The following is a 26,670-nucleotide window of genomic DNA, read 5'->3' as shown; positions in this document are numbered from 1 at the left end:
ACTGATATTTTCTACATGGACTACCTCTAAGTATCATAAAAGTACATATATGCATACCTTCAAGATACTCTTATTTTTTCCAAATGTACTGTTTTATAAATGCTAAGCATCTTTGCCTCCTTTTTAAAATTTCAATTTACTTGTTACATGTGAGGAAGATTTTCCTATGAAGTGGATAAAAGACAAAGGGTAAACATCATGGTATTTTTGTTGCCAGTGACCCAAATGAAAAGTTTAGTCACAGATCACATACATCTTATTTGAGTCACTTGTCCAACTATTCCTATAACCTATTCATGAAGTATTTTTGATGAGCTTATTTAAAAATCTATTTGTTGTAGTGATGATACATTTCATTTTCTTAATAAGTTGCATTAAAAGGTGTTCTATGCAGTTTTTCAGTGAGAGCACACAATTAAGAACCCATGAGTCTACTTATACAGGAAACCATGCAGGCACCAGATATCAGTAAATTACACAGAAACAAAATTTTAGAAAACAGCTTTTTAGGTGGTACATCATGCTTCATTGTAAATGTATCTCTTATCTTTTCTAAAATTACAAAATATAAAAGCATTAGAAGTTATACACATAGATTACTTTTTGATCCATCATGACTCATGGTCAATCCTTGCTCGCTTATCAGTGTCTCCATTTTTACATTGCTGAACAAAAAGTGATTTGTCTTCTGGTTCAAAAATTAAGGCGATTATAGTTAGCTAGTGAAACAAAGTTTGTGAAGCTTTCACACATCACATCTCTGTAGAGTTTCTTCTCTGAGGGTTCAATAGTGCCCACTCCTCTTGAGTGAATATCACAGCTACAGCTTCATAGGTCACTGAGCCCTAAAATATGTGCAATGTGTTCATGTGAGAAAATGTGAGTGACAGCAGATTAGCCATTCAGCCTCTACTTTAGGAAGCCTGTACTTTGTGAATGATTCTCTCATCTGCAAACATGTCTTTGGTGACTTGAGAATCAAATACCTCTGAATCATTGTCTAGAAGTTGGTACATTGGTTAGAATACTGGATATTCTTTCACGAGGCTCTGAGTACAATCCCTGGCATCTCATGTGACAGTGAGATATACCTATTCTCACTATCACCCTTCTGTAGTTTTGTAATTAGCAAATGATAAAACCTTAGGGCTGTGTGGGAGTACAACTGATAGGATGTTCACATTGCCATATAAAAGGACTTAGATTTTTCGTCCAGGAGGTGGCCTCTGGATTATTGGTGACCTGTATGGCTACCAGGCCTCAGAGTCACCAGGTGTCCATGGGCTGGATAAAGGAGGTGATGATGGATCCTGGCTTCAAACTGGTTGAATTGTGGGAAGAGGAATGACTAGACCTCTACTTACTTGATTTTTTTAAAAATTATATCTCCTGGGCTAGGTGGTGGGACACCTGGTTAAGTGCTCACATTGCAATGCTCTGCATTATAAAAGAAACTTTTGCACTGCAAAAGATACCACTACCCAAACCAAGAGACCCCTCACAGAATGGCTGAAGATATTTACATGCCATATATCAGACAAGAGTTTAGTAATCAAAATACATAAAGAGCTTGCCAAACTCAATGACAAGAGACACGTACAAACCCACTTCACCACTTGTGAAGCTTTACTCCTGCAGGTAGGGACCAGGGGATGGAACTTGGAATCTATCCTCTGAGCGGAATAGATATTTCTGTTTCTCTCTCTTAGAAAATGTCCTGAAGCTATAAAGTCCCACAGCAAGGAGAAAATGAAAGAAGAGTCTAAGTCTCAGCCACTAAGGTTAAGGCTTGAAGGAGCGTGTCATAGCACACCAAGCCATTGGGGAGGAGGAAAGACAGTGTGATTGTCACTGTACCTCCCAAGGAAAGGACTGGAAAAATCAGGTGGGCACATCTGAGAGCTTTAGAAGAGCAAATGTTAGGGGGGTAGATAGCATAATGGTTATGCAAAGAGAGTCTCATACCTGAGGCTCTAAAGTCCCAGGTTCAATCCCCTACACTACAATAAGCCAGAGCTGTGCAGTGCGCTGGTGTTTCTGTGTCCGTCTCTCTGCATCTGTCTCAAAAATAAATAAAGAAGAGCAAAAGTTTGTGTCACCAGGAACTGTCATCATTCATCCTAATAACACTATTTGGTTTTGGACTACCTGCCTCATGAGTCACTAGTCTGTGTGAACTGAGAAGCTGGGAATGAAGAGAGTTGAGGGGGAGCCGGGAAACCACTGGAATGTGAAATGGTATAAAATAACCAATTTGCCATCAGCTGGTGGCACACCTGCTTGAGGGCACATGTTAAAATGCACAAGGACCCAGGTTCAATTTCCTGGTCTCCACCTGCAAGAGAAAAATGCTGTGAGTGGTGAAACCTGGCTGCAGGTGTCTCTCTGTCTCGCTCCCTCTCGTCCTTCCTCTTCCCTCTCAATTTCTGGCTGTCTATCCAATAAATAAATAGATATCTATATATTTTTTTTAATTACAAACTAAGTGACCCATCTGAGATTATAAAGATTGCACGTGCTTGAAGGGAAATGAAGGTGGTGCTGCCTGCAGCCCCTGGGAGCTCACCAGGAAGCTTCTAAGGTTAAGGCCCCTGGACCTCACTAGGGTTCTAAGCCCTAAGGCAGATTCTGGTGCTTTGGAGAGGGCTCAAACTTTGCATGTGGGAGGTCGTCCCTCCTCTCACCTCCACTCTCCTCTTTCTGTACCACCTGGAGATCTGGTCGGGTCTGTGGCCTGGTAAAGGTACATACGCTTTTCAGCTGAGGAGCCTATGTGACCTGAGCTCACATTCTGTGGTCATGTGTAGGAACAACCATAAAGGTCACAAGTTCCTTAGTGAGAGGACACAGGTTCCAGCATCCAGCCCCCACATGCAGGAGTGAAAGTTTAGTAGTGGTGGAGCAGGCTGCAGGTATGTCTTTCCCTACAATTTATGTTACTCTATCCTAATAATAAATGTTAAAAAGGGGGTCAGGCAGTAGCGCAGCAGTTTCAGCGCACGTGGCGGGAAGAGCAAGGATCAAGGTTCGTGTCCCAGGCTCCCCACCTGCAGGGGGTTGCTTCACAGGTAGTGAAGCTGGTATCTGTATTTCTTTCCTTTCCTTCTCTGTCCTATTTAACGAGAGCAATGGCAACAACCATAATAATGACAACAAATGTGAGGGCCACTGTTACTTTAGATAGTCCTTGAAGTTCCTCCATACTAAAACCCAACAAGTTACAGCTGCAGAGCAGCTGCACCTTATCCTTGAGAAACCAGTCTCGATGTGCTTACTTACAGTTCAGCAGTAGTTCTGTAAACAAAGGTCATTGCAACCCCAAAACCCAAAGTTTGCTTAACAGACAAGACTGCTGGACTGTAGTCAAGGACTGTGGTCAAAGAACTCCTTACACGCAATTCTGAACTTTAGGTGACCCCCCCAATTTCCCCCCTCCTGATGTGCATAAAACTAACCTGCCTCTTTTCGGGGCTCACATGCCACTATTGGGAAATGCATGTAGCCCAGGCTTAAGCTTGCTTCAATAAAGAGTCTTTGCTTTTACATGTGATTCTGGCCTCCACTCTGTGAGAATGGGATCCGATCTCTGTGCATAAGAAAAGAACAACAACAAAAAAATGGGGGGGGTATTGAAAAAAGGAAAAGGAGCGATAAATGGAACTCAGGTGAGACTTTAATTTGCTGTGGTCTATCACAGCTGCTCCAGGGACTCAAAGGGGGCAGTTTGGATGGTCGGAAAGTGAGGACACAGTGTGGCTGGAGACTAAGGGGTGCTGACACTAACCTGTGGCTCCGGAGCCACAGAAACTATGCAGAACCATTATGCTACCTACCCTTTTTTTCTTTTTCTAATTTTATTTATTATTAGAGACAGAGAGAAATTGAGAGTAGAGGGAGAGAAACAGAGACACCTGCAGCCCTACTTCACCACTAGTGAAGCTTCCCCCTGCAGGAGGGGACCAGGGACTAGAACCTGGGTCCTTACATTGAGGTATGTGCACTTAACCAGGTGTGCCACTGCCTGCCCCTGTGCTACCTACCCTCGGCATACAACAGTTTTGTATATCAACACTCCCTTGATTAAATGATTTTTTGTTTTGTCATTCATTTACTTATTTACTCATTTTAAATTAGTGGTTTAATAATGATGAACAAGATCGTTGATTCCCACCACCAGAGTTCCATGTCCACCAGAGTACCCTCCACTGGAAGCTTCCATATTGTTTATCCTCTGGGAGTGTGTATTTTTATGGTCTAATTTTTAAAAAGATTTTTATATGTATTTATTCTCTTTCATTCCCCTTGTTTTATTATTGTTGTCATAGTTGTTCTATAGGATGGAGAGAGGGGGAGAGAAAGATAGAAATTTCTAGACCTGCGTCACTGCTTGTGAAGCGCTGCCCCATAGGTGAGGGGCTGGGGGCTTGAGCCCCGATCCTTAAGCCAGTCCTTGCGCATTGGGCCACCTGGAGTATCTATTTTATTGTCACCAAGGTTGTGGCTGGGGCTCAATTCCAGCACTGTGAATCCACTGCTCCTGGTGGCCATTTTTTCCATTTTTTTTTCTATTTCATTTAATACGACAGACAGAAATTGAGAGGGCAGAAGGAGCCGGGGACCAGGTAGTGACTGGCATGCCTTATTAAGTATACACATTACAGTGTGTTGGGCAGTATGCCAGTTCCCCCCTTAATGCTTAATGCTGTGGTCTATTTACATAATCACTGTTTTACCTGAGACCTGCCATGCCTGCAGGGCACAGGTTTAATCCCACTGGTTAACACTCTTTTTCTCTGCCCCCTGTCCTAGTCACACCCTGTTTTCCACCATTTAATCCCCACTGGTTTGCACTCTCTTTTTGCTTCGCCCACTCTCCTAGTCACAACCTAGCACTTCCTTCTTGGGATGTATAAAAGGATCTTCTGTTCAGATTAAATACATTGGAATACCATCCGGCTCCAATAGTCCTAGAGTCTCTCCTGTAATACTAGCCAAGTTCCTGATCCCTCTCCCAAGCAGCAGCCTAGGTTGGCTCCAGTTGAGTTCTCTCCAACCCAGAGAGCACTTGCTCGGGAAGAAGCACCCTCAGGCTATCCCGTCAACAGTGTACAAGGATCTAGGTTCAAGCCCTGCAGGGGTAAAGCTTCATAAGGGGTAAAGCAGAGCTGCAGGTATCTCTGTCTCTCTCACTCTCTAGCTCCTCTACCTTCAATTTCTCCCTGTCTGTGTCCACTAATAAAGATAAAAGAGTATTTTTTTTATTTATTTAAGAAAGAAGACATTAACAATACCATAGAATAAGAGGGGTACGATTCCACAGAATTCCCATATCCTGATCTCCACATCTCACCCTCTCCCCTGATAGCCTTCCCATTCTCTGTTTCTCTGGGAGTATGGATCCAGGGTCGTTGTGGGTTGAAAAAAGAGTATTTTTAAATAAAGCGAGAGGAATTGAATCAGGTGGTAGTAGAGCAGGATCAGCGCAGGTGGTGCAAAGTGCAAGGACAGCATTAGGATCCCAGGTTGAGCTCATGGCTCCTAACCTGCAGTGGAGGCGCTTCACTTATGAAACATGTCTGCAGGTGTCTGTCTTTCTCTCCCCCTCTCTTTCTTCCTCTCTCCATTTCTCTCTGTCCTCTCTAACAATAATGGCATTACCTATAACAAAAATGGAAAATAAGGGCAACAAAAGGGGAAATAAATAATAAATAAACTCAACAAATAAATAAAAAACTAATGAGGTGAGAGATAGAGAGAGAAAAACCTTCAGCCTTGCTTCATCACTCATGAAGTTTTCCCTCTTGCAGGTGGGGAACAGGGGTTGAACCTGGTTCCATTTGCATGGTAGCATGTGCACTGCACTAAAGCCCCACCACCCAGCCCCTAATGAAAACATTTTTTAATACAGGGTAAGGTTTTGCATCATCTAAACAAGATCAGAAAACAAAAAGATAAAGAAAAATGAAAAAGAATAGGATTGTTAGGAGTCGGGCTGTAGCACAGTGGGTTTAGTGCAGGTGGCATAAAGCCCAGGGACCTCCATAAGGATAATGGTTGGAGTCCCCGGCTCCTCACCTGCAGGGGGGTTTCTTCACAAGCAATGAAGCAGGTCTGCAGGTGTCTATCTTTCCTCCTGTCCATCTTCCCCTCCTCTCCATTTCTCTCTGTCCTATCCAACATCGACAATATCAATAACAACAATAATAACTACAACAATCAAGAAGGCCAACAAAAAGTGAATAAATAAATATTAAAAAATTCAAAAAGGAATGTTGTAGCCAGATCTGGAGTTGGTTCACTGAGTGAAATGCCTTGCAACGTGTGCAGCCAGCTTCTGGCCAGCCCTGGCCCTGTCAAGGGATAGAACAATTGAAGAGCCCCAGTTTCTTTGGTTCTTGGGACAATCAGCAAAGAACTGAAGAGTGAAGCACAGGAGTTTGAAGCAAAGAAATTTTCATACAGTATTAGAAAGCAGACATACACTCTGGGGGATTTCTGTAGAGTGGCTCTCGAGTTAGAAAGTATTTCAACTTTTTAAATCAATATATAGAGAGGGAAACAGTCTGCATCTCTGCTGGAGGTGGAAATGATGTGCCTGATTGACAAGCTGGGTGACAGACACCCTGTATATGCTCAGTGCCTGTAAACAATGCTTACAGAGAAGCTCTAGTGGGCGGTATGGAGCAAAAACCACAGTGGTTATTTCTACATTCCCTCAAATTTTTTTTTATTATTTTTATTTATTTATTGGATAGAGACAGCCAGAGATCGAGAGAGAATGGGGACATAGCAAGGGAGCGACAGAGTCACCTGCAGCCCTGCTTCACCACTCCTGAAGCTTTCTCCCTGCAGGTGGGGACTGGGGGCTTGAGCCCAGGTCTTTGTGCACTGTAATGTGCAAACACAGTTCCCATCACCAAAGTTCTTCGTTGGAAGCTTCCCTATTCTTTATCCCTCTGAGAGTATGGACCAAAGATCTTTATGGAGTGCAGAAGGTGGAAAATTTGTCTCCTGTAATTGCTTCTCCACTGGACATGGGTGTTGGCAGGTGGCTCCACACCCCCAGCCTGTTTCTGTCTTTCTGAAGTGGGGTAGGGCTCTGGGGAGCTAGACTTTGGGACACATTGGTGAGGTCGTCTGCCCAGGGAAGTCGGGAGAGCATCATGGTAGCATCTGCATAGCAACATGGTGACTGAAAGGTGCTAACATATAAAGCAGTACAATTTGTTTAATAAACAGGATCCAAAAGTAGAAATAGAGCAGATGAGGGGGTCAGGCGGTGGCGCAGTGGGTTAAGCGCATGTGACGCAAAGCGTAGGGACCTGTGTAAGGATCCCGGTTCGAGCCCCCCGACTCCCCACCTGCAGGGGAGTCGCTTCACAGGTGGTGAAGCAGGTCCCCCTCTCTGTCTTCCCCTCCTCTCTCATTTCTCTCTGTCCCATCCAACAACGAACAACATCAACAATGGAAATAATAATAACCACAAGGAGGCTACAACAAGAGCAACAAAAGGGGGGGGGGAAATGGCCTCCAGGAGTGGTGGATTCATGGTGCTGGCACCGAGCCCAGCAATAACCCTGGAGGGGAAAAAAAATGGTGCAGATGAAATTAGGGGTCTTCATGTGGGAAGAAGCTAGGGAGTCTATTTTAGTATGTTCTGAGGGGCCTATGACTTGAGTAATTTTTACCTGAAAAGCCAGACTGCTAACATGCAACTGGACTAAAAACATAGTCAGGGACGATGGTGTCAGAGTTGAGAAAAGAACTAGAAAGCTGGATTAGAGCAGAGATTAGCTCTCAAATTTGGGAAAGTATATAAATACCACTAACTGTAAACCCCATCCCCCTGACTAGGGCTCATATTAGCATTCTGTTTTTTAAAATATTTTTCCTTATTTTTTGATATATATAGAAATTGGGAGAGGAGGAGATAGAGAGGAAGAGAGACAAAGAGAAACCTGAAGCCCAGATTCACAATTCACCCTGCTGGTGGGGAGGAGGGTCTTGAACCCAGATCCTTGAGCACTGTAATTTGAGTGCTTAACCAGGTGTGCCACAGCCTGGCCCCACATCCTGTTTTTGATGAGAACTTAAAAGTCTTTTGCACTGCTCAGGATATGTTTGACCACACTGTTTTGTATCCTAGCACCTAACCATTAAAAAAGAGAGGGAGGGGGTCGGGCAGTGGCGCAGTGGGTTAAGCGCATGTGGCGCAAAGCGCAAGGACCGGCGTAGGGATCCCAGTTCGAGCCCCCGGCTCCCCACCTGCAGGGGGGTCGCTTCACAGGCGGTGAAGCAGGTCTGCAGGTGTCTATCTTTCTCTCCCCCACTCTGTCTTCCCCTCCTCTCTCCATTTCTCTCTGTCCTATCCAACAACGAATAGCGTCAACAAGGGCAATAATAATAACCACAACGAGGCTACAACAACAAGGGCAACAAAAGGGGGAAAAAGTGGCCTCCAGGAGTGGTGGATTCATGGTGTAGGCACCGAGCCCAGCAATAACCCTGGAGGGAAAGAAAAAAAAAAAAAGAGAGGGAGTCCAGTGGTAGTGCAGCAGGTTAAGCACAGGTGGTACAAGAGAAGGATTGGCATAAAGTTCCTGGTTTGAGCCCCCGACTCCCCACCTGCAGAGGAGTCGCTTCCCTAGCAGTGAAGCAGGTCTGCAGGTGTCTCTTTCTCTCCCCCTCTCTGTCTTCCCCTCCTCTCTCCATTTCTCTCTGTCCTATCCAACAGCAACAATATCAATAATAACTACAACAATAAAACAGCAAGGGCAACAAAGGAGAATAAATAAATATTTAAAAAGAGAGAGAGAGAAGTTATTGATCCCAGCTTCTGCATCCCAAAAAGAACTTTGGCCCATTCTCCTAGAGGCCCATGATAGAGGGAAGATGACCAGAGGGCTCTGGAGTCCAACTCCATCAGGACCCACAGAGAGAAAAGCAAGAAAGGAAGAGCATTTGGATATAGTCGTAGGTGTTGCTTGGAGAGGAAGAGAAGGGCTGGGGAGATAGCATAATGGTTATGGAAAAGACCTTCCCGCCTGAGGCACTAGAGGTCCCAGGTTCAATCCCTGGCCAAACAATAAGCCATAGCTAAGCAGTGCACTGGAGGGGAAAGAAAAAAATAAGAGTGGTCCATGAGGTGGTATGGTGGATATAAAGCATTGGACTCTCAAGTGTGAGATCCTGAGTTCAATCCCCGGGAACACATGTACCAGAGTGATGTCTGGTTCTTTCTCCTCCTATCTTCTCATGAATAAAAAAATAAAGAAAAAAAATTTTTTTTGTGGAATGGAAAATAAAATTGGACCATGAGGGGGAAAAAATAAGGACAAATATAGACAGTAGTTAGTTTAAGAATAATAATTAATCATATCCTCAACCTTAACCTTGTGAGAACTGCTGTTGATTCCAATGGAGAGATTGAGACACAGGACTCAGGGAACAATGTGGAATTATACTCTTGTTATCTTATAATTTTATATATCAATATTGTCACCAATAAAATTGAAAAATATTTCAAGAGGAAAAAGGGAAGTTACTGATACATATCTTGGGAATGGGTGGAAGGGGGTGTGTGCAAATGAACATTTGTGGGACTCGGTGTGGTGCACATGTTACAGTGCACAAGGACCCAAGTTTGAGCTCCCGTCCCTACCTGCAGTGGAAAAGTTTTGCAAGCAGTGAAGCAGATCTGTAACTGTCTGTTTCTCTCTCTCTGGAAATATATATATGTGTGTGTGTGTGTGTGTGTGTGTCTGTGTGTGTGTGTGTGTGTGTATGTATATGTATATGAAGAGAGGAAAAGGGAGAGGGAGTGAGGGAGAGACTGAAATAAAACCCAAAAATGTTCCAGAAGCCTTTGGGCCTGGCTTACATCCTTGGAACTCAGCTCATCGATGGGTCAATCCTGCACCTTAGTGGTGATTTCATCAATTTGCACGAGGCTTTTGGTTTTGCTGCTGTTTGGTCCATTTTTATTCTTTCCTTTTTAACCTGAGCATTGTTCGGCTGTGGCTAATGGTTGTGCTTATGGTGATGTGGAGGGTTGAACCTGGACTTTGGAACCTCAGGCATGAGAGTCGTTTTGGGTTTTCTCCAATCCTGGATGGGCCTCCTAAGCTCTGTTGGCTACTTTATCTGGGCTTCTCAAGCTCTCCCCTGGCTACTACTAAACTTCCCTTTGTCTACATTCCTGACTCTACGTGCACCACTTAGTGTCTCATATTTGTAACAATTGGTGCTAAAGCCTATGGAGCTAAAACTCCTCTGTTGCCATTCTTGTCACACATTGCTCTCCAAGAGTATCCCCCAGTATTGAGAAGCATACTCAAAAGTTGAAATCATACTTAAAATACTAAAAGAATAGGGCAGGGGTTAGATAGCATAATGGTTATGCAGAGACTCTCATGCTGGAGGCTCCAAAGCCCCAGGTTCAATCCTCCCACCACAAACCAGAGCTGGACAGTGCTCTGCTAAAAAAAAGGGGGGGGGGTGAGTGAGACAGTAGTGCAGGGGGTTAAGTGCATGTGGCGCAAAGCACAAGGATCAACTTAAGCACCCCTGTTGCAGCTTCCAGCTCCCCACGTGCAGGAGAGTCAATTCACTGGTGGTGTAGCAGGTCTGCAGGTGTCTGTCTTTCTCTCCCCTTCGTCTTCCCCTCCTCTCTCCATGTCTCTCTGTCCTATCTAACAATGACAACATCAAGAACAACAATAACTACAACAACATTAAAAATGGGAACAAAAGGGAAAATTAATAAATAAATATTAAAAATATTTTTTAAAATACTGAAAGCTACATACTGTCAGCCATTATGGTGAATCTTTACACAAATACAAATGGAAAAACAAATACATATTATCCAGCAATACCACTACTAGGCATAGACCCAAATGATAGAACAACACTGATTCAAAGGGATGTGCATAATTCATTCAGTAGCTGCTTTAATTGTTGTAGATTTGAGCATGTTTTTAACGTGGTGGGGTTTATATTTTTCTATCCTGTCTGTTGTCATTCAGTTGTTGTGTTTTGTGAGTACAAGGCACACCAAATCAAAGTCCTTTCACAGATGAAATCACAAGCCTCAGAAAAGACAATACTATCCACGAAAGCAAAGATTAATGCAGTTCCACTCAAACCAGTTAGCCAAGCAACACCTCCACTCCAAAAACAAAACAAGAACAACAAAAAAAATCCAAACCATACAGACAAGACAAAAATAAACAATTAGAGTAATCAACTATAAATTCTAGAAATAGCGGAAAAAGAGAAGAGAATCCACTCTGAGTCTAACTTCTTTCACAGGATAATTCACAAACATGCATAAGTGATTACAGAAAAAACAGCAGCAAAAGGAAAAAAAAGTTTCAATCAGAAAGGAGGAATGAACGTTAAAGGAAAGAAAGGCAAAACTCCTCTCACAATAGAAAGTACATCCAATAACCAATCAATAGAAAAAGCAAAATAACTAATTTTGGTCAACCTAGAGAAAAGGAAAAACAGACAAAAGTAAAACAAAGGGAAAAAAACAGTGGTCTGGGAGGTGGTGCAGTGGAGCAAGCATTGGATTCTCAACCATGAGGTCCTGCGTTCTATAAAGTTATTAAAAAAAATACAAGGAAGAAAACCTGCCAAAAAAATCCAGGTTAATAAAACCCTAACAATCAGTTTTTAGATTAAACTATTCCAGATTGGCTACACAACACCCCCCACTTCCTAAACAAAGCAAAAACACACAATCACAAGAAGCAAGTACCTATTACTCTATATTACTATCATTATACTCAATAGGTATAATGGAGAAAGAAAAATAGATAAATTAACCTAAGCAAGACCAAAGGACATTAATCTCACAGGCCCCAGCAGAGACAGAGGTTGGTCAGGTATTCAGCCACTCAGATTGAGCTCCAGCCTTTGTAAAAATAAAGAAAAAGAAAGAAAGAAAGAAAGAAAGAAAGAAAGAAAATAAAAAACGTTTGCTTGTGGAAACCCCCCCCCTCCTCTGGATGATTCTAGCTATCTTGATAATGAAGTTACCATTTAAAAAATATTTTTATTTATTCCCTTATGTTGCCCATGTTGTATTTTTGTTGTAGTTATTATTGATGTGTTTGTTGAATAGGACAGAGAGAAATGGAGAGAGGATGGGAAAACAGAGGGAGAGAAAGACAAGACACCTACAGACCTGCTTCACCGCTTGTGAAGTAGATAAATTATCTTTAGTGATCTCCTGTCTGTAGCGCTGGTTCTCTTACTCCTCTGGTGTGAGGGCTGTTGTTAGGGTACAGTATGAAAGAGTCAGACTTAGAGCCAGTGGGCCAACCCCATGTTTCCTTTGTCCTTTTCAGCCTCGGTTTGCCAGCCTAAGGGTGGGTTATAGGACTCTTCCTAGGCTCCTTAGAGCTCTTCTACATTCTGCCTCTGCCACTGGCCTGGAAATCGTACCCTCACCTGCATTTCCCAGGATGAAAGCAGCCTCCTTGCAGAGCTCATGCCATGTGTGTCTTCAGCTGCCATCTTGGCTCCATCCACTGCACCCCCTCCCCATGTCACTGTTTTAATACAGATGTCTGAGCAGTATTTAGGTGAGGCTTGAATTAAATAAGAAAAGTAATAGACATTTTACTAGATTTTTTTTTACCTTTTTTCATTTTATTTCTTTTCCCTGTTTGTTGTCCTTTTTTAAATTGCAGTTGTAGTTATTGATGTCATTGTTGTTAGATAGAATGGAGAGAGGAGTGGAAGACAGTGGCGGAGATAAAGGTAGCCACCTGCAGATCTGCTTCACCACCTGTGAAGTGACTCCCCTGCAGGTAGGGAGCCAAGGGCTCAAACTGGATGCTTAGGCTGGTCCCTGAGCTGTGGGCCACATGCGCTCAACACACTACTACGCTACTTCCTGACTCTCGTTTTACTAGATTATTGTGAATGCTTTTGTTGAAGAAAAATTAAAAGGTTGAAAGAGATGTCAGTAGAATTCGTGGCTTTGTAGTGGTCTTAATAGGCAGGATAACTCGCTAAATGTTTCCATAACCTCTTCACATTGCACAGCTAGGGTATTGTACCTTTTATTCACTACAGTATCTTCCATCTAGGGCCCATACTGTCCATTGAAGAGTCTGTGCTGCTAGATTTAAACAGAGTCTGAAGCTATTGCTGTGATTGATCTTCCATTTTCTGGCCTGATAGACATTCAAGGATAGTGGAATCTGGCAGATTCTTGGGTAAGTTGACTTGCCCAAAATCAGATTCTGTATCTTTTTCCTCTTGAATAAGTTGTATTTTAGTTGATACATGTTTAATTTACTGTTTCTGTCTCTTTCTCTCTCTTTCTGCCAAGGCACTGCTCATCTCTGGCTAACATTGGGTCAGGGAGTAGAACGTGGAACCTGAGTGCCACAGGCAGAAACTTTTGTTACCTCCCCCACCCTTGTATTTCTCTTTCCACTTTCTTTTGTATTTATTTATTTATTTATTTATTTATTTATTTATAAAATGGAAACACAAACCCATAGGAGAATAGAGTCACTATTCCATACAATTCCCACCAGCAGAATGCCATATCCTATGCCCTCCCCTGATAGCTTTCCTATTCTTTATCCTCTGGAACTATGGACCCAGGATCATTATGGGGTCCTGATTGTGGAAGGTCTGGCTTCTGTAATTGCTTCCCCACTGAACATGGGCACTGACAGGTCAATCCATACTCCAGCCTGTCTCATGCTTTTCCTAGTGGGCCAGAATTGTGGGGAAGCAGGACTCCCCTAGTTTATTTTTTTGTTATTTATTTCAATTAGACATATAGAGACAGATCAGAGTACTGCTCAACTCTGGCTTATGTTGATGCTGGGGATTGAAAGCCTCAAATATGGAAATATTTTGCATAAACACTATGCTATCTCCACAGCCATTTACTCTTGAACTAATTTTCCAATTAGTATTATCACTGAGACTCAGTGTCACCATTCTTTAGTGTCATGTTACATATATACAGACATGAATATATATAAGAAATGGGGTGGCTGTGAATCACGTACAATTGTGACACTTCCCTCTACAGCTGTTGGAGAGATGATTCTTGAACCCATCTGACTTCTCACAGGTGATTATTTGTGGCCTCCACTTGGTATGCTACCAGAAAGCACCTGTGAAATGACTTTTGAATACCAAGACATAACTCATGTTGTAAAGTGCTACTTTGTCATACCCAGATATTGAGTTTCAAGCCCTGAAAACACAGATAGACATGAAAAGGGAAACTTCATGGGTATTACTGTGGAGTCTTCCCTTTTTTTTTGTCTAATCTTCTATATAGAGAAAATAAATAAATAAAATCATTCCACCAAGAATAATGGAATCAGGCACAAATGAGGTTCATTAGAATACATACTTCCTAATATTCAGAGTCTTCATTTTCTGTCTCTTTTTAATTTTATTTTTTAGTTATGAAAAGGAAACACTGAAGAAAAAAACCATAGGATAAGAGGGGTTCAACTCCACACAATTCCCACCACTAGAACTCCCTATCCCATCCCCTCCCCTGATAGCTTTCCGCATCCAAAAATGGGCAGAGGATAGGAACAGAATATTCACAATAGAAGATCCTAAAGGCCAATGAACACATGAAAAATTGTTCCAGGTCACTGATTGTCAAAGAAATGCAAATAAAGACAGCATTGAGATAGCATCTCACCCCTGTGAGAATGGCAAACATCAAAAAGGACAGCAGCAACAAGTGCTGGAGAGGCTGTGAGGACAGAGGAACCCTTCTGCACTGCTGGTGGGAATGTAAATTGGTCCAGCCTCTGTGGAAATCTGTCTGGAGAACTCTCACAAGGGTAGACATGAATCTTACATATGACCTAGTAATTCCTCTCCTAGGGATATATCCCAAGGACATCATAAGACCCAACTAAAAAGATATGTGTACACCTATGTTCATAGCAGCACAATTTGTAATAGCGAAAACCTGGAAGCAACCCAGGTGCCCAACAACAGATGAGTGGCTGAGAAAGCTGTGGTATATATACACAATTGAATACTACACAGCTATTAAGAACAGTGAGCCCATCTTGGATGGAGCTAAAAGGAATTTTCTCTATTTTTTAAAGTAGATTTTTAAAACAATATTTATTTACTTAATAAAGGATTGAGCCCAAGAGAAATGAATGGAGCAGGGGAGATAGAAAGGGAGAGACATAGATAGAAACCTGCAGCCCTGCTTCACACTTCATGAATCTTTCCTGCTCTAGGTGGGGCCAAGGGGCTTGAACTGGTTCTTTGAACACTATAAAGTGAACACTTAATGAAGTGTGCCACCACTTGACCCCCTTGGCCTTTTTTTTATTATTATTGTTGTTCTTATTGATGTCATCATTGTTAGATAGGACAGAGAGAAATGGAGAGAGGAGGGCAAGACAGAGGGGGAGAGAGAGACACCTGCAGACCTACTTCACTACTTGTGAAGCGACTTTCCTGCAGGTGAGAAGCCAGGGGCTCAAACTGGGATCCTTATTTTGATCCTTGTGCTTTTCTCCACATGCACTTTACCTGCTGCGCTACCGCCTGACTCCCACCTTCTTTTTCTCTCTACCCAACATTCTTTTCAAAGAGTTTTTTTAATATTTATTTATTCCCTTTTGTTGGCCTTCTTGTTTTATTGTTGTACATTTTATTGTTGTTGTTAATTGATGTTGATGTTTTTATTGTTGGACAGGACAGACAAAATGGAGAGAGGAGGGGAAGACAGGGGAGAGAAAGAATAACACCTGCAAACCTGTAAGGTGACTCCCCTGCAGGTGGGAAGCTGGGGATCAAACTGCCATCGTTACTCCAGTCCTTGAGCTCTGCACTACATGCGCTTTAACCCGCTGTGCTATAACCCGACTATCCCGCATTCATGTGGGATAAATTCTTTTTTATTATTATCATTATTTTACTCTGTATTTATTTCCTTTTCCTTTCCCTTTTTTGTTTTTATTGTTGTAGTTGTTGTTGTTGATGTAGTTGTTGGATAGGACAGACAGAAATGGAGAGAGGAGTGGAAGACAGAGAGGGTGAGAAAAATACAGACAGCTATAGACCTGCTACACCGCCTGTGAAGCGACTCCCCTGCAGTTTGGGAGCCGGGGGTTCAAACTGGGATTTTTACTAAGGTCCTTGCGCTTTGTGCCACATGCGCTTAACCCGTGTACTACCTCCCAACTCCTAGGGTCAACAATTCTTATGTTGATTAGTAGCATAGAACCGTTGAAAATGTCTTAAGTTTTGCAGAGAAAAGTAATGACATTAATCCAGTATTCTTACTGAGAAGATGTCTCTCCTGGGATATCAGAGACCTAACACAATTCTGCTTAGTTTCCATGTGTGCTTTTCACAACCTCTGTCTAAGATATTATAAGATTCAGTGACTCTACAAAAGGGTAATAAACCAGAATTACTCTTTTTTAAAAAAATGAAACTTTATTGTTAGAACATACAGGTATCTGACACTCAGTGATTGTGAGCGATTTTTAATTGCAATGTGACTAAACATCTTGGTTAAATTGATTATAAATGTCTTTCTGTGCATTTACTGTGGTTGTTTATGTTACTCTACTGAGTTGTGTGAGTACATATATTGCTCATTAGCACTTTGATGTATAGCATATAAATTGTTTCCTTATTTTTTTTTTTTACTACATCTGTTTGTCTTGGTGATATTATCTTTGGTCTTGTCATTATGCCAAAAATATTCATTTTGTGTATTCTCAGTGGTTCACGTCTCCATTTATTTATCTTTAATGTTGAGCTCAGGTTTCTGAAGACATTTCCAAATCAGATATTATGTACTGTAATGAGAATGACTTCTATAGGTTTTTTTGGTTACTGTTGTAACATCTAAGTGCATCTTAAGGAACATAAGACCTTACACGCCAGACTTTCCACAATGGCTCCCTTCTCATAGAATCTTTTTGTATTTATAAATTATATTTTACTTCCTATCATATATAAATTGAGGAGGATGTAACTCACTGTGGAACAATTCTTCTTGTCCTCCTATGTTTTTTCTGCCACCAGGGTTATTTCTTGAGCTCATTGTGCGAAGTTTGAATCCACTGCTGCAGAAAGCCCATTATTCTTTCCATTTTATTTGATAGGAGACACCTGCAGGCCTGTCCGACTGCTCATGATGTGGCCCCATTCAGGAGGGAAGCAGGCCTCAAACCTAGGTCCTGTGTCATGGTGAAATGTACACTTAACCAGATGCGCCATTGCCCTGAACCTGATAATACTTATTTTATTTGTATAACATTCTTGCATTTTTAACCCTTTATTGGACACTGACACTGCAGAGATGCCTAATGTGTTATGATGACTCTAAATAGTATAATTTCATGCTTCCATAATGATGTTGATTTTATAAAGAGCTATGTGTGGCTAGAGATGTTTCATTTCATTTTTTAAAGATTTTATTTATGAGAAAGAGACTGAGTAGTTAATATGCTAATCTGCTGCTCATATTTTCTCACATGAACACATTGTACATATTTTAGGGCTCAGTGACCTATGAAGATGTAGCCGTGATGTTCACTCAAGAGGAGTGGGCACTATTGAATCCTTCAGAGAAGAAACTCTACAGAGATGTGATGTGTGAAAACGTGAGGAACTTTCTTTCTATAGGTAACTCTAATCGCCTTAATTTTTGAACTAGATGGAAAGTCACTTTTTGTTCACCTAAGTAGAAATGGAGACACTGTTATGTGAGCAGAGTTTGACTGTGACTCATAATGGATTACAAATTCAGTCTTGTGGTCTGGCAGATGGCACAGTGAATAAAATATTGGATTCTCTACCATGAGGTCTTGAGGTTGGTCTGTGGCTACACATGTACTAGATTGATGTCTGATTCTTTCTCTCAGACTACCTTTCTCATGAATTAAGAAATAATTATTTATTTATTCCCTATTGTTGCCCTTGTTTTATTGTTGTTATTGATGTTGTTATTGTTGGATAAGACAGAAAGAAATGGAGAGAGAATGGGAAGTTATAGTGGGGTAGACAAATATAGACACCTGCAGACCATTTCACCACTTGTGAAGCGACTACCCTGTGGTGGGAGGCCAGGATCTAAAACCAGGATGCTGAGGCCGGTCCTTGCGCTTTGCACCATGTGTGCTTAACTGGCTATGCAACCACACGACTGTTGTTAAAATTCCACGGCTCTAGCTGGCCGGGATAGCTTCATGGGTGGGTAACAGAGATGCGGAGACAACGGCTGGGCAGGGAAGCTGTATTTCTTTATTCAGGAACAATGATTCATAAACTAAACCAAACTAATCACCAAATAGAACTCTGCTGCCTCTTTCCTCCGCGGCAGCGCCAAGTACTCTCTCTAACTCTGCAACTCTCCAACTCTCAAACTCTGGAACTCTGGAACTCTCTCGGGCTTCCTTGGGGCAGGCCCAAGCGGTCCCGCGAAACTAGCAGGACTGATCCAATTTTCTTGGCGGGGGAGAACTAGAACAACCCAATGTAAAGCATACAACAATTTCCCCTTTTCTTTTTAACTACAGTATCAAGGGTGTGGGGTGAACAGAAACCTCTATCATACAGGCATTTTTTTTAAAAAGAAACTGGCACAAACATGGAGAAACATGTAAGCAAGTAACAAGAACCAGTGTGCTGCCAAGGGAACGCCTGAGGGGGCCATATTTTTTTGTCTCTGTGGGCAAAACTTTATCAGTTTAAAAAAAAACATTTCTTGCCTCTGGGGGGCGTACTTGTCTCAACGGACATTTGTATGAGGGTGGGGAACGGCCTAGAGTCCCAAAGGCAGCTGACTGCAATTTACTTACTATGAAACAAAACTTGTTATTAGCATAACCAAGCACAATCTAACGTTTCTAATAGAGAAGGAATTTGAGACTTTTACATATCAACAACGTCTTTTTAACCTTTTGTTACACCCATTCAAGATGGAGACACACCCTAGGTGTGCGCAGGAAAGGAAACCTCAGGCATGAGAATAATTAGCATAGCCATTGTGCAATCTACCATTTCTAATAGAGAAGGTAATGGAGGGTTTTACATATCAACAAGTCTATTTAACCTTTTGTTTAGACCAACTTAGTTAAAATATATTGATTGTTAACTAATTTTTACCTCAGACTTTAAATGTAAGTTAATTTTATCTTTTTTTCTTCTTCTTTTCATCCTCCAGGGTTATTGCTGGGCTCGGTGCCTGCACCATGAATCCACCACTCCTGAAGGCCATTTTTCCCCCTTTTGTTGCCCTTATTGTAGCTTCGTTGTGGTTATTATTATTGCCCTTGTTGACGCAATTCGTTGTTGGATAGGACAGAGAAAAATGGAGAGAGGAGGGGAAGACAGAGAAGGGGAGAGAAAGATAGACACCTGCAGACCTGCTTCACCGCCTGTGAAGCGATTCCCCTGCAGGTGGGGATCCGGGGGCTCGAACCAGGATCCTTACGCCGGTCCCTGCGCTTTGCGCCACATGTGCTTAACCCACTGCGCCACCGCCCGACCCCCGTTAATTTTATCTTTATGAGAATTACGTTGAAAACCTTTTTCATTTAACTTTGTCTAGTAAGAATTTAGCCTTAAAGTTACTGTTTACCAAACTTTAAACACACACATAAACATGGTCATTAATACACAAGGAGAGAAACCTTTGTTACGAAGACATGTCATTTTAAACACGAATTTAGATATGTACTGTCTTAGTTATTGGGGGGGGGTGTGTTGTCCAGTGGTGGTCTCTTGGGCAGCTTCACTTCTAGGAATTGCAGGTTGCGATCTCTGCACAAATCTCTGCGTACTCCAACTTGTCTGCCTTCAGACCGGACCGGCAGCTGGAGATCTCGTATGCCCAGTTTCGGCAGGGAGCCCGGGGGTCCAGGAGGTCCGGGATCATTCCAGAATTCATAGCAAGAGGGCAGGCGGGCCAGCCTTGTAGAAGGCGTGGGCCTAGGTGCCCAGGGGTGGCGGCCATAATAGGCTGCCGCGGCCCTGCCCCATGGCCCTGTCATGTCTGCTGCCCTGCTTGCAGTGGCTGAGCAGCATGGAGGGATCACACGTCCAGTGCCCTGCGCCAGGCGGTGGAGAGCTGGCTCTTGTGGGCTGGACTGCGTGCTGGCATTGGGCTCCTGCGTGGTGGCATTGGGCTCCAGTATGTTGGCATCGGGCTCCTGCGTGCTGGCATCGGGCTCCTGTGTGGTGGCATCGGGCTCCTGCATGGTGGCATCAGGCTCCTGCATGCTGGCGTCAGCCTCCTGCGGTCTGCGGGGCTGCAGGGCTGCAGGCGCGGTGCGCGGGGTTGTCTGGGCACAGCCGGCTGGCTGTTTAACCAGGTGGAAACAGCAGCTCCGCGCCTCGCCTCCCACCCGCTGGCTATTTCCGCTGGCTCTTCTGAGTTCGCCCGAGTGAGTGGAAACCACAGAGTGGTCCAGAGATAAATGTTCCAGAAACAGCAAAACAGTCTCGTGAAGAAAGAGCAGAGGCCTTTGGAGATCTCTTCACAAGCAGAAGAGAAGGCCATAGTACATAGGTAGCCAAATTGTCTTTACTTATCTGAGAGATGCACAGGTCAGATCCACGTGGGCGCCATTTGTTGTTAAAATTCGGTGGCTCTAGCTGGCCGGGCTAGCTTCACGGGAGGGTAACAGAGACACGGAGACAACGGCTGGGCAGGGAAGCTGTATTTCTTTATTCAGGAACAACGATTCATAAACTAAACCAAACTAATCACCAAACAGAACTCTGCTGCCTCTTTCCCCTCGCAGCAGCGCCAAGCACTCTCTCTAACTCTGCAACTCTCCAACTCTTGAACTCTGGAACTCTCGAACTCTCTCGGGGTTCCTTGGGGCGAGGCCATGCGGGCCCGCGAAACTAGCAGGTCTGATCCAATTTTGTTGGCGGGGGAGAACTAGAACAACCCAATGTAAAGCATACAACACACGACTCCCCTGAAAATAAATTCTTTAAAAAGTTTTCAGGGTGAGGATAGGTAGCACCATGGTTATACAGACTCTCAGGCCTGAGACTCTGTCCAGTCCCAGGTTCAGTCCCCTGCAACATCATAAACCAGAGCTGAGCAGTGCTCTGGTAAAAATAAATGAATAAAAATAAATTCAATCTATTTGTATAATTTCTTTCTTTTTAATTATTTATTTATTCATTCATGCAAAAGATAGGAGAAAAAAACAATCAGTCATAACTCTGTTACATGTGCTGCCGGTTATTGAACTCAGGACCTCATGATTGAGAGTTTAGTGCCTTACACACTGTTCCACCTCCCAGACCACTGTTTGTATAAGTTCTAATCCTTTATATATTTTGTAATTTTAGAAAAAATACAAGAACTTTCCACCAAAGAGCAGCATTATTTGCACAGGAGTCAACAAAGGTGAGAGTTAAATTTACAATAAAATGTGGTGTACCACCCAGAAAGCTATTGTGTTTTCAAATATTTTGTCTCTGTGTTAATTACCTAGTTCTGGTGCCTGCATAGTTTCCCCATATTAGGCTGGGGGGCTCGAACCCAGATCCTTAAGACTTGTCCTTGTTCTTTCTGGAACCTGTGGTTCCAGAACCTATGGAGAGAAACCCTATGAATGTAACCTATGGAGAGAAAACCTATGAGTGTAAACAATGTAGTAAAACATTCAGTTGGTCCTATAATCTTAAACTACATGAAAGAAATCACAGTGGAGAGAAACCCTATGAATGTAAACAATGTACTAAAACATTCAGTTGTTCCAGTAGACTTAAGATACATGAAAGAACTCACACTGGAGAGAAACCCTATGAATGTAAACAATGTAGTAAAACATTCAGTTGTTCCCGTAGTCTTAAGAAACATGAAAGAGGGAGTCTGGCTGTAGCGCAGCGAGTTAAGCGCAGGTGGCGCAAAGCACAAGGACCAGCATAAGGATCCCGGTTCGAACCCCGGCTCACCACCTGCAGGGGAGTCGCTTCACAGGCGGTGAAGCAGGTCTGCAGGTGTCTATCTTTCTCTCCTCCTCTCTGTCTTCACCTCCTCTCTCCATTTCTCTTTGTCCTATCCAACAACGACAAAAACAATAATAACTACAACAATAAAACAACAAGGGCAACAAAAGGGAATTAAAAAAAAGAAACATGAAAGAACACACAGTGGAGAGAAACCCCATGAATGTAAACAATGTAGTTAAGCATTCAGTTGTTCCAGTAGTCTTAAGAAACATGAAAACTCACAGTGGAGAGAAACCCTATGAATGTAAACAATGTAGTAAAACATTCAGTTGTTCCAGTGATCAGGCACATGAAAGAATTCACAGTGGAGAGAAACCCTATAAAAAATGTAGTAAAACATTCATTTGTTCCAGTAGTCTTCACTCACATGAAAGTATTCACAGTGGAGAGAAATCCTATGAATGTAAACAATGTACTGAAACATTCAGTTGTTCCAGTAGTCTTAAGCTATATGAAAGAATTCACAGTGGAGAGAAACCCTATGAATGTAAACAATGTTGTAAAACATTCAGTGTTTCCAGTAGTCTTTGAACACATGAAAGAACTCACAGTGAAGTAGAGCATTCAGTTGTTCCAGTCATCTTCCGGCACATGAAAGAATTCACAGTGGAGAGAAACCCTATGAATATAAACAATGTAGTTAAACATTGAGTTGTTCCAGTAGTCTTCGGACACATGAAAGAACTCAGTGGAGAGAAACCCTATGAATGTAAACAATGTAGTAAAACATTTAGTTGTTCCAGTAGTCTTAAGAAACATGAAAAACTCACAGTGGAGAGAAACCCTATGAATGTAAACAATGTAGTAAAACATTCAGCTGTTCCAGTAGTCTTAAGAAACATGAAAGAACTCACAGTGGAGAGAAACCCTATGATTGCAAACAATGTAGTAAAACATTCATTTGTTCCAGTAGTCGCTCACATGAAGTTCACAAGAGTCCACTAATACCCATTTTCAGAAAAATAGTCTGCAGTGAGTACCTCCCAACACTTCATCTGCACTATTCCATCCTTTAGGTCCATAATTGTTCAACAGTTTGTTTGGCTTTGTATGTTAAGTCTCTTCAGCCACCAGGTTCCAGATGCCAGCATGATGCCGACCAGGCTTCCCTGGACTAAAGACCCCACCAGTGTGACCTGGAGCTCTGCTTCCCCAGAGACCCACCCTACTAGGGATAGAGAGAGGCAGACTGGGAGTATGGATTGACCAGTTAACGCCCATATTGAGTGGGGAAGCAATTACAAAAGCCAGACCTTCCACCTTCTGCAACCCACAACGACCCTGGGACCATACTCCCAGAGAGGTAGAGAATGGTAAAGCTATCAGGGGAGAGGATGGGCTGTGAAGATTGGGTGGTGGGTATTGTGTGGAGTTGTACCTCTCCTAGCCTATGGTTTTGTCAATGTCTCCTTAAAATAAATACAAATTTATTAAAATTGGTTAAAAGGGCTGGGCAGTGGCACAACAAGCTGAGGGCACATGCTACAAGTCTCAAGGACCCAGGTTCAAGACCCTGGTACCCACATGCAGGAGGAAAGCTTTGCAAGTGGTGAGGTAGGAATGCTGGAGTCTCCGTCTTTTTCACTCTATCTCCCCCTTATTGCGTTTCTCTCACCCATCCTGCCTCTGCTTCACCTGTCACCTTTTGGCCGTTCCAGCTCACTCACTACAGAGAAGCGAAGTTCCAGTGGCTGTCCTACCCCATTGAGATAGACGTGCAGCATTTCTTCCTGTGGTCATTGGCATTGGACTGACACTTCTATCAGACTTGCTGGTACACCTTTGGACACTCCCTTTACACTGCTGACATTGTCAAGTACTGACTGTAAAAGTCCTGAGACTGCAACGCCAGATATCCCTCTCGCCCCTCACCCTATCAGGCCCCCACTCCTCCACCTAACAGGCAGCACCCACTTTCTGCCCATCAGGCAGCCCCTCTCTACCTACTGGGCCTCTCTTCAGTCTCACGTTGTCCCTTGCTACTCTTATTTATTTCTCCTTGTCTTATTCCAATTCTTTTAAAAATGCCTGCACAATTTCACAATATCATACTATGGCCATTAGATAAAAAGAAAGGAGGTGATGTTGGGCCTTAAAGCCTGCACCCCTTCTCTGCTTACATAATCACTGTTTTGCCTGAAAGAGCATCACCACGTTATCCCCTCAGGGTATTGCTAATTTAGTTAAAACCATCACAACAGTTGCTAAGGATGCTTCCACCTAGACAGCATGCCTTTTGCCTCTCTCCACCCCCTTTCCTAGCCAGTCCTGTCTGGACTTGCCACTTGTGTCTATAAACCCTATAAATCCTGCTGCTGTTCCAGTTTCGTCCCCTTTTCTCTTCCATGTCCCGACCCGAGAAGACCTGGAGAAGGGCTGGTGGGCATAGTGGGAGGCGGCCATTTTGCTAGCTCCATGTGGCCTTAGCCTCTGTGCTCACACACAACTCTGGCGCACCTGTGTGAATAAAGATTTGTGTTCCCACTCCGCCATGAGTTTCTGGTCTCTTCTCTCTCCCCCACCATACAACCCAACAGAGATGGAAGAGAGGAATATCCTTTTTTTATAATAATTATTTACTTATTTATTCCCTTTTGTTGCCCTTGTTTTATTGTTGTAGTTATTATTTTTGATGTTATTGATGTCGTCATTGCTGGATAGGACATAGAGAAATAGAGAGAAGAGGGCAGACATAGAGGAAAGAGAAAGATGGACTCCTGCTGACCTGCTTCACCGCCTGAGAAGAGACTCCCCTGCAGGTAGGGATCCGGGTGCTCAAACTGGGATCCTTATGCTGGTCCTTGCACTTTGAACCACGTGCTTTAACCTGCTGTGCTGCTGCCCAACTCCCCCAGGAATGTCCTTCTTGACCAGAGCTGGGATCCTCAGCAGATGGTCAAAGTCCCTCCAAGGAAGAGGGGCTTCAGTCCTGTGCAAGGACAGAGCCAAGTTCCTGCCCCAGATCCTGTCCTGGTCATCTGCCCCTCTCATTCCACAGCCACTCACCAGAAGAGCTGCCATCCTCAAGTTCCTCCAAAGATTCATTAGTCAGAGGTGGAGATGTCTGTGTGTCCTTCCTCCTTGAGCTCAGGAGACTCCTCTCTAGGTAATAGGGACACTGATCCCCCTCAGCTCCTGCAGTGCTGTGTACCCCCACACACACACACACTGACTGTATCCTAGAGATTCAAGATTGGTCTTATGGAGGGACCCATCCACCTCATTGGATAAAATAATCCTGAAGTGTGTGGGGGCTGGGTGGTGCTACAACAGGTTGAATACAAACATTGTAGTGCGCAAGGACCAGGGTTTGAGTCCCCAGTGCCCACATGCAGGAATATAGCTTCAGGTATAGTGAAGCTATATATAAAGATTCAGGTGTCTCTCTCTTCCTCTCTTTCTCCCATCCTCTCATTTTATGGTTGCCTTTATGCAATAAATATAGTTATATATAAACAAATAATCCAGTGGCTATTGGGCTTAGGCACAGCAGGTTAAGCACACGTGGTGCAAAGCACAAGGAACAGCATAAAAATCCCTTTTTAAGCCCCTGATCCCAACCTGCAGGGGAGATGCTTCACAGACAGTGAATCATGTCTGCAGGTATGTGTATTTCGCTCCCCCTCACTATCTTCCCCTCTCTAGTTATGACAGAGAGAAATGGGGAGAGGAGGGTAAGATAGATGGGTAGAGAAAGAGAGACACTTGCAGACCTGCTTCACCACCTGTGAAGCGACTCCCCTGCAGGTGGGGAGCAAGGGGCTTGAACCAGGATCTGTACACTGGCCATCTCACTGGCCCACTGCACTACCACCCAACCCCGTTTAATTTTTTAATTGATGAATTCTTTATGTATTTTGATTATCAATACTCTCTGATGTAGGACAAAACTTTTGCTCAGAATCTGTAGGAAGTACCTGTTATGGTAGGCTCCCTTTGCTGCATATAACCTTTTCAATTTGATGTAACTATTCATTTATTTTTACTTTTGGTTTCCTTGCAACTAATGTTTTTATCTAAACATTTGATGATTTTTAGCCTATCAAATCATTTATCACTATGGAGCAAAATTTTAACAGTCTTTATTTGCTTTACTAGCATAAAGAAAAATCAACAGAGAAAGGGGTAGAGGGCACAAGACATCTGCAGCACTGTTTCATAACTTGCAACTTGATAATCAAAATGAGATACCATGAACTAGAACATGGGTAAAAGCCTCCAGTTTCCACATGCAGGGCACCAGCTTTCAGACTGGGAGGCAGTGCTGAAGGTGGCTCTCTTTCCCTTACTACCACCTCCCAGTCAATTTCTCTCTGGCTTACCAAATAAAATAAAAGTATTTTAAATACAAAGTATACAAAGAGAAATTTAGAGAGAATATGTGTGGTGACGCTATATGCCAGGACACAGTGGAGACATCATCTTTGGCGACAGAAGGCTGACAGAGTGTGCAGTGATCTGCACAGGCGCATGGTGGATTGTAGGTGAATCCAGACTGCTGGTGTGCAAAACATTGTGGGTAGGCTGAATAGACTTAAAAGGACAGCAGCCAGAACTCTGGGGTCTCTTTGACTGTGACTTTTCCTGGTGAGACGCCTCTCAGCTGAGGTGCCCCAGGCATCCATCCGCCAAGTCTACTCCTGGGAA

At 43.1% G+C, this 26,670-nt stretch overlaps 1 protein-coding gene across 2 annotated transcripts in view; it reads left to right on the top strand.

Annotated features, from left to right (window-relative positions):
* Positions 1-26,670, top strand: part of LOC103128135 (zinc finger protein 14-like) — a 222,676-nt gene that overhangs the window by 76,660 nt on the left and 119,346 nt on the right. The window contains exon 1 of one of the 2 annotated variants that reach the window (XM_060205010.1): positions 2,525-2,912. The exons of the other annotated variant lie outside the window; for it this stretch is intronic. The gene's annotated coding sequence lies outside the window, so the exon portion shown is untranslated. Of the gene's footprint in view, positions 1-2,524; positions 2,913-26,670 lie in introns of those variants that run through there. 2 annotated transcript variants of the gene reach the window in all.

Source organism: Erinaceus europaeus, chromosome 13 (assembly GCF_950295315.1).
Source record: "Erinaceus europaeus chromosome 13, mEriEur2.1, whole genome shotgun sequence".
Lineage (NCBI taxonomy): Eukaryota > Metazoa > Chordata > Mammalia > Eulipotyphla > Erinaceidae > Erinaceus > Erinaceus europaeus.
The sequence above is the reverse complement of the archived record's forward strand: the minus strand, read 5'-3'. Positions and strand labels throughout refer to the sequence as shown.